We start from the raw sequence: 7,590 nt of genomic DNA, 5'->3' as shown, positions 1-7,590 counted from the left end.
AAATAATGCTTACTATTTACACTTTTTATATTGAGCAATTAGAAAATACTAGGTTCTTTTAACAGTAGCATCTTGTATCTGAGGGAGGGTACAAGGGGTACAACTAGAATCTATTTAGGGGGTACAGTACCCCCTTCAAAAATTTAGGGGGGTACAATGTACCCCTGTAAACCGCCCCAGCCCCCCCCCCCCAGTTCCTGCGCCACTGTTATTAAGGGTTTTATTCTATGTTAAGAATGATTACGTGAGCCCTTGTGCTTGTACAGTGGGATCCATGAGTATTACCCTGCAAATTATCCATGACTATTTTCATTAATTTTTCTCTTACATCCTGTGTGTTTTTAAGTGATGGATTTTTATGTATGCTGGTGCAGAAGTTGTCAACAGCTTGTTTTGAGTTTTCTTTTAATTCTTGAAGCTCTTATTGGGTCAAATAAAGTGCACGAACATGGTGATGGACAATTTGCACGTTAATACTCATGGATCCCACTGTACGTGTGGTACTGTAATGTTGTTTGCGTACTTTATAAAATTTGTGTTGAACTAAAAAAATTGCAGTACAAACTTACATTATAAATAATATAACTAAACATTTGGCGTTTTGGAAATATAATTTACAAAAAATAAAAAAAAAACACTATATAAAATTTTATATTTATATTCTTCATTCTTCCATTAAAGAAAATATTCAATTTAGATTTTCGTTGTTTCTTTGATACTGTTTCTACCCGACGAACTGTATCTTGGATGACTACCGTGACTCCCTATGTACTATATTTAACCTATTTTTGACTACTTTTCACAAACACTGATATGGGTATATTAAAATAACTGAAATTAGAACAATGACACTGAAGGATCTTAGAATGTGTTTTAACACGTTACATTTTAGGAATTTAAATATGTAGGCTTCATTTTAAATTTACGTATCATCAGACAATATATCATTTAATAAACGCAAGTAGTGTGTACTGAGTTACAAAAGTTCGAATACCGGGTAAAGCATTTGTGTTACTTGGCTTTGCGAAATATAGAAGAAAAAAGCAACAGCCATGGTGAAAATGCGAAAATATTATCACATTGTCCAAACACTTACAAGGATCAATGCAACATGTGTTAACTTGAGATACAGACGAAAAAGCGACTAAATTAGCTATAGGTTTTCTTCCGTATGCTCCTCCCCTACGCTCTATTCATTCCTACTTTTACTGACTTTGTGCACAAAGAAATACCAGTCTTTTTAAGCAGTAAATAAGGTTTTAAACCTTCCCCGGAAAACTTCATTTAATGAAAAAGAACCCCTGCTATGTGTATTCTACCCGCTGGCTGCGACATTTGCTCACCAGATGACGTAATGCGCTGGAAGGGACGAAAGTCGTCCGCCGGATGAGCCAACCTACAAGTCTTAGAACCATGGTTCTCAACCTTGGTGAAAGAAACCATGTCCTGGTAAATAAAACCTCACAACTCAAATATGATATTGGGATTACGATAGTTGTCAACCACTTTCGACAGAACCTTTCGCAGCTCAGTATAGTTGATACGAGATCTCGATACCGAGAAACAATGCACTAGAGTACTTTACAATGTTGACTGGTATATATTGGACTAAAGCAGGGTTGTTAAAGGTCCAGGAATATTACATAAATTCAATTCCGGTCCAGGAGAGAAAATCAGCAATCATAAATGGGTTCTGGACCGTAAGGAATCTTTTCATGTTTCAAGTATTTCAATTCGGTCCAGGAACCTGTTTTCCAGTTCAATTTAAATACGGCAGGAACCTTTTATCCGGCTGAAGATAAATACGGTCCAGGAACCTTTTTTCAGGCTGAATTTCAATATGGTCCAGGAACATTTTCCCGGAAAAAATTAAATACGGTCCACAAACCGTTTCTCAATGAAACAATACACGACTTGCATCGAATTTAAATTCTGCGAGAGAAAAGGTTCCGGTCCTGCAGCGGAACCCAATAGAACCAATTAGAATTTAAGGGTTCCTTGACCTCTAACAACACACGACTAAAGTGCCTCCATATGCTGGCTTTTTCAAATACAAGCAGGCCAAAACACGGCCTCTTTACACCATGTTGATGGCAAATTAGAGCTGATAACTGTATCAAAATAAACTTGATAAAGCAAAAAGAACGTTGTGTTTAAATCCTAAAACATTGTTAAAACATTGTACATATCAATACTTTATTATACGAGGGTCACTATTTATATTTTGAGCCTTGGCAACACTGATTGAAGTTAGGCGCGATTTGACGTTTGCACGGAATTGTCTCGCATTATTGACCATAACGTACTTCAAATGTTTTGTCAATAGCTTCATTTGTGTTGTTTATGTTGCCTTGGAGATTGCGCGACAACAATAAAATGGAATTAACTCGTGAACATTTTCGTGCGATGATTTTTACGATTTTCGACGTGGATTCTCAAGACAAGAGTGCATCGATCAACTTACTTCCACATTTGGCGATGAAGCCCCATCCTTTGCCACTGTGAAACGCTGGTATAACGAATTTAATCGTGGCCGCCATTCGCTCACCGACGAGATTCGCGAAGGTCGTCCAAAATCAGTTGTTGTTCAAGAAAACATTGATGCTGTGCAAAATCTAATACTGAAAGATCGTCATGTGACATACTGTAAGATTGAGGCAACCATAGGCATTAGTTCCACCAGCATATATAAAATATTACATGATCATTTAGCTGTGAGAAAGGTATGTTCTCGTTGGATCCCACACAATTTGACAAAAACTCAAAAAGACGCTCGCGTCAATTGGTGCAAACAAATGCTCAATAAATACAATCGTGGTGCTTCAAAAGACGTATATAAGATTGTAACAGGTGACGAATCATGGATATATGCATATGAGCCGGAACGTAAACAGTAGGCGCTCTGTATGGGTGTTTCAAGATGAACCCAATCCAACAAAAGTTGTTCGCGCTCGAAGCACATAGAAACAAATGGTCGCCTGTTTTTTCGGGAAAACTGGTCATGTGGCAACTGTGCCTTTAGAGGAACATAGAACGGTCAACTCTGAATGGTACACAACAATTTGTTTGCCAGAGGTCTTCGGTCAAATACGGAAAACAAACAAACGCCGTCGGATCATTCTTCATCAAGACAATGCCAGCTGTCACACATCTCGTCTAACAACCGATTTTATGAACAGTCAAAAAATCGAATTGATGGGTCATCCGCCGTACAGTCCTGATTTGGCACCCAATGACTTCTTCCTGTTCCCGAATGTCAAGAATAAATTGCGTGGACAACGATTTTCGTCGGCGGAAGACGCCGTTGATGCGTTCAAAAACCATATTATCGAGGTGTCTCAAGAAGATTGGAAAAACTGCTTTGACAAATGGTCCGAACGAATGCAAAAGTGTATTGACCATAAAGGAGAATACTTCGAAAAACAATAAAGCAGTTTTCAATGCCAAATTCCTGTTTTTTCATTGTTAGGCTCAAAATAAAAATAGTGACCCTCGTATCAACAAGTAGAGGTTCAAACATGATTCCGGTTGGCTCTCTTCTGTAGCCTAAATATAGTTCGTTGGAATGAAGCATTCGCTGCCCATACGCGAACAAACTGAGGCGACACGTTGCACGGTATTGAGAAAACGGCACAGTCAGAGACACAGGAAAGCGACATGCGACACGTGCATCTTGCCTTGTCTCTTCAGTTCGAAAGGTTGAATTGATTACTAAGGGTTCGCTTCCAAACGACACGTGTCGCGTGTCTGTTCGGTGTGAATTCTCCCTATTGCATTGAAATCGAAAAACGGCAATTCTTTTGAGACATTGCTGGTGGATAATACATGGTGTCCCAAAAGTATCCATGCATAGGGAATGTCACTTAACAATAGAAATATCAACAATGTGCTCAGTGCCGGATCTACAACCCGCAAAAGCCCGCAGTGCGGGCGGGGGGGGGGGGGCGGAGACAAGTAAGCCTTTATGGGGGGCCTCAGCCATTGACATAGTAGAGGGTTCATATATTCCGAAATAAAAAGTAAACGTAGTTACTCAGAGGTACAGAAACGAATACAATATCACAGGTAATGTTAAAGTTCCCTGTCATGTAGCACCGTGCCATGAAGGCATATTTAGGATATGTGCGGATAGGGCCCCACATATTTTCGATGCCGGATATCTTGGAGGTGATGTGATCAGCACCACGCTTCGGCCGCATTTACACCCCCCCTCCCCAACCAACGGGTACCATTTGATTTGATGCTGGGTGGACTCTGGATCAGGTTTTAGCGGGGACAAAGCCGGAAGAATTCCGACCTTAGATCAAATCAGACTACAATTTCACGAGAAAATAGTGTCATATATGTATATCACATCACCACCGGTGTCGAAAGCGGGAGAGAGGAGCAGAAAGGCCCGGGCCCATCCAGTTCTCGTTTGACCCCTTTATAAGGAGCCCAATGCATGTCTTCTAACATGTTACATAACTTTTGGACACAGAAACTTCACACACAGCAGGTGTGATATTACGCAGGATTCTGCTCTGAAATGGGCATAATCAATAATGTGGGACTACCACTCAGTTTGAGGGTGTTTCTTGTGCTTGTGCGTTTACTATTTCAGTATTTCCTTTTTCAAACTGACAATGAATTAAGGAAAACGCATGGTATATTATGAATGAATATGTGCGAGAATAGAGGAAGAAGCATGGGAATACTGCAGTCTTCATGCACTTGAATGAGCCAGTCCATTGCAAAATCCTTTGTTTTCCTTCGGAAATGTCAAAAATCGCTCGCCGAGATGAAAATTTTATCTTGAGCCTTCCTTTTTTATGTAAATATGTATGAAGATATTAAACCCCTATAAAGAATTATAAGAATAAATATTATAAACAGAATATGATAAAAAATTCTCAGGAAAAGTTACATGTAAAGTATTATGTTGTATAATTACATAATCACATTAGTGCAGCTAATAAAGTTCGATGTACCCTGACATATGTTTTGTTGTCAAATACAGTTATTGCAAGTACTATTTTTCAAAGGTTAATTCAAGTGTATTAGGTTCCACCTTAAGGAAAAAAAAATTCCCCTCTTCCCGCAAACAGAAAGAAATCAGTATTTATGCTTTACTTAGCTTTTCCAACACCCCCCCCCCCCAGCAATCTCTTAAGAAATCGGCACCTATGCACATCAGCCCCTTCCCATTTTTTTAAAAAAATTGAGGTGAATTCAATATGGCGGCCACATCCACTTGGAACACACCCACGTGGTTCCCCCTAAGCCTAACCTCTTTCTATCAATTGTACCCAGCCTAACTCCTTTACTTTTTATAGGGGGTGTTAACAGACTTTTGAATCACCATGTAGGCCTTCGTATGTGAGTTTGTCAACATGAGATCAAGAATTACACACACAGACATGTGACGGCCAGACTCAAGCCAATGCGTTCCTGACAGTCCCGATACACACGCCGCAATATCTCCTGCGCCACATGATAGCAAGCGTCGACGATGCAAAGAAAGAACATTATTTCTATGTAGGAAGACATTCCAGACACCCTGTACAATAATAATGAGTTACAAACCAAGAACTGGGAGAAAACTGTAGAATGCTTTTAAAATGCTGATGAAATGTTTCAATTATAATATGTTAGTAATCCTATGAGTATGATTGATTAATCTTGAAAAATTAAGAAGAAAAAGCTTAATAATTGGAATTCTTAAAAGTAATAAGTGCACTTTACTAAAAATAGTTCGATAATACCAGCACTTCAAATCTTGTTAGTATAAATAGACGGAAGTCTAATAAACGTGTATTTTTTAGACTTAATTTCATACACATCATTTTTTGGTGTCTTGTAACAATTGGATTTCTCAACACCATCGTTCAATTTATATCGAAACAACGCATATTTTGAATTAATTACACATTGTTTCTAAATCTTGCAGCCAAACGTATGTCCATTTGAATGGGTACTTGCAGTAGACAATACAAGAGCGGATTAATCAATTCTTCACTCTTCAGCTACCGCTATTTATTACAGAATGAAGTCTTCATTAAAATTCCCTTAGTAATTTGACAATGGTAGCCATGGAACCAAAGGTTTTATCTTATTGTCTTAAGTGGCTCTAAAATTGAAATTACAATCCATAACAGACAAATATGAACAGTAATTAAAACACATCGAGACATATTATTTGATTATGTTTAATGTGAATAGGAACGAGTAAACATTGATAAATGGTTACATTTATGATATTTTATGAATACCTTAGTGCTCATAATGTTAAGACACACAGCTACATTTTACATGGTTTGGCAAATGGACTTTATAAAAATTATTTAAATTCATTAAGATAGCCTAAATATTATCTCACATATCCCACCAAGTCTATGTAATTGTTTTAGTAATTATTTAAATATCAACAGTTATGCTCGTCGTTACGTTATTTAGTAACTAAAACATGCAATCTCTCAATAAAACTGTAATCATTATATTCCAAATGAAATTTGTCATAACACTGAAATCATATATTTAAATCTGAAATATACTCGGAATTTAAGAATAACAGAATAAGTAGTTTATTTGTTTTTGAATCATGAATAAACGTTTCGATTATTAATTCAATATTGACTTTTACATAAAAATACAAACTTTAGAAGTGTTAATAGGCAGCTTACATATTTACATAATGTATGAAATATTTATAACGTAATTATTAAACACAGTCATTTACTAATATACTACACAAACGCATAAACAATATTGACTCAAAATAAGATATCAATAACCAATTATAACGGTTTTTGCACAAATAGCCACATTGTTCGAACTGAAGAAAATGTACAGAGGGAAGAGAAAATTCAGAGCTTCTCATTTACAAATTTTGAGACATCTGTAGTATTTCAGAATCAAGGCCGTAGACAGATTTTTTTTTTTTTGAGGAGGGAGAAAATGTCTGATATCTTTAACACACGCACATGTTTATTCCAATTTCTCAAGATTCTCGAGATTGCTAGAGATTTCTAAGTTTGGGTCGAGAATGAAATTGCTGAGATGGACGCAAGGGACACTCAAACATTTATTTCTACCAAAATGTTTCAGAGGAAGCCAAATTTGACAGCATTTTTTTCTAATTACATAATTGTAAACCAACAACAGTAATAATTTAATATGGTACCCAGCACCAAACTATGTGACCCCCTTTTAAATGACCTCCGATTACAATTTATATATTTTTACAATTTTTAAACGATAGTTAGAAATGGTAATTTTGAAATACGTATTTTATTGTGTATCCTGTTTCCCCTAGAACGCAGACTTTCGAAAAACAAAATCTCCTTACGCTGTTGGTCATCTTAACGCGTTCCAAAGTGGTCTCACGTTCGAATCCTGGCTAATCGACATCAATTATGCCTTTCCTATCCCCTTCATCAGTTCATCCTCCAACCTTATCTCGTAATTAACCCGAGAGATAGAACAGGATCTGTACTGGATGAAGGACGTTCAGGAAGACCATCGGAATCGGCAGAAAAAGTGCACAGGATACATGACGCAATTTGGAACGTAGCCCTCGAGCCTCAACACGCAGACTCAGCAGAGAGATTG

The sequence above is a fragment of the Lepisma saccharinum genome, chromosome 4, assembly GCF_977018435.1.
Source record: "Lepisma saccharinum chromosome 4, izLepSacc3.1, whole genome shotgun sequence".
NCBI lineage: Eukaryota > Metazoa > Arthropoda > Insecta > Zygentoma > Lepismatidae > Lepisma > Lepisma saccharinum.
Note: the sequence above shows the minus strand (reverse complement) of the source record.